Source organism: Mirounga leonina, unplaced genomic scaffold, assembly GCF_011800145.1.
Source record: "Mirounga leonina isolate KUSES-001 unplaced genomic scaffold, KU_Mleo_1.0 Mir_174, whole genome shotgun sequence".
In the NCBI taxonomy this organism is placed as follows: Eukaryota; Metazoa; Chordata; class Mammalia; order Carnivora; family Phocidae; genus Mirounga; species Mirounga leonina.
Genome location: NW_023270451.1, coordinates 73,251,820 through 73,253,205, shown reverse-complemented (window position 1 = coordinate 73,253,205; position 1,386 = coordinate 73,251,820). Strand labels below are relative to the sequence as shown.

The window sequence follows — 1,386 nt, the reverse complement described above, 5'->3', positions numbered from 1 at the left end:
AAGAAAGAAAGAAAGAAAGAAAGAAAGAAAGAAAGAAAGAAAGAAAGTCGTCCATGCCCGTCATTCGGCGAAGAGCGAGCTCAGGAGGGCTCTCTCCATAGCAATACTTGGCCATGGGAGTCCCTATAGGTGTTCTCGTGCTGCAGGCTCCGGGATGAGGTCCCGCATGTGGCCAAACACAAATCAAAGTGATCTTCGACGCCATGGAGAGGTTCGAGAATGCCACGGCTGCCAGGTGCAGGGAGCGCTCTCCAGGAGAAGTAGCTCGCTGGGCTGCAGGCAGCGGGATGCGCAGTCCTCCCAAGCCGCCTTGGCGCAAGGTTGCAGCGGGACTGCTTTGTGCCAGGGACATTGACCTTAAAACCGCCATTCACCAGCAAATCCTTCCTTTCACAAATGTAGCCTGGTTGGTCCGTGATGAGGTACTTCCCTCGAATGGGGTTCCCGCACGGGTGGCCAGGCCCACTCCTGTTGCCCAGGGTAAACTGCACTGGATGCACAACGGGCTGGTCGAGGTCTGGAACCTGGAGGAGATTCCGATCCCTCACTGCCCTTTCCTCCTGCTTGACGGAGCTGGTGAGGAAAGAGAGAAGCAAGAGCCCGAAGACCAGGGCGAGCACCCACGTCTTCCGGAGAAGTGGGTACCACATGGTGGCCTCCAGGTGCACCGTGTCCACGCGGATGCGGGGCGCGGCGGGCGTTCAGCTGGGCAGGCCCCGCTCCTGGTCTGCATGGCCCCTACTCCTCCCGGCAGGCGCGGGCCCCGCCGGCTCCCCAAGGATAACCGCCTTTTTAACCTCATTCCCCGATTCCAGGGCATTTTGTTACCTTGTTACTATTTCATTAGGCACAATTTTCACAAAATGTGTGCTTCCCTTTTTGTAGTGTTTTGAGTATTTTAAGTAGGAATAATCCTGTTTCCGAGCTGTGGGGCTGGGGATTAAGTACAATAAGCCCTTCAACAACCAGAACCAGTCTAGGACTTGAAAGTAGGTATGGGGGCGCCTGGGTGGCTCAGTCGTTAAGCGTCTGCCTTCGGCTCAGGTCATGATCCCAGGGTCCTGGGATCGAGCCCCTCATCGGGCTCCCTGCTCGGCGGGAGGCCTGCTTCTCGCTCTCCCACTCCCCCTGCTTGTGTTCCTGCTCTCGCTCGCTCTCTCTCTGTCAAATAAATAAATAAAATCTTAAAAAAAAAAAAAAAGAAAGAAAGAAAGTAGGTATGGGACGGTAGTACTACTTTCGTTTATGCAGGACATGTCCATTTAGGGCTAACCAAAGACGTTAGAATGACACCTGAATCTGGGCCTCCCTAGAATCTGTCCCCCCCGCCAAACGGGCCATCCTGGCTTTCTTGACCTCTGACTCATCTCAGCAGCACCCCCACCC

The 1,386-nt window shown here is 55.1% G+C and overlaps 1 pseudogene; it reads right to left on the bottom strand.

Annotated features, from left to right (window-relative positions):
• The window catches only part of LOC118020571, a 1,119-nt pseudogene extending 418 nt beyond the window's left edge, over nt 1-701 (bottom strand).
• Nucleotides 702-1,386: the final 685 nt, after the last annotated feature.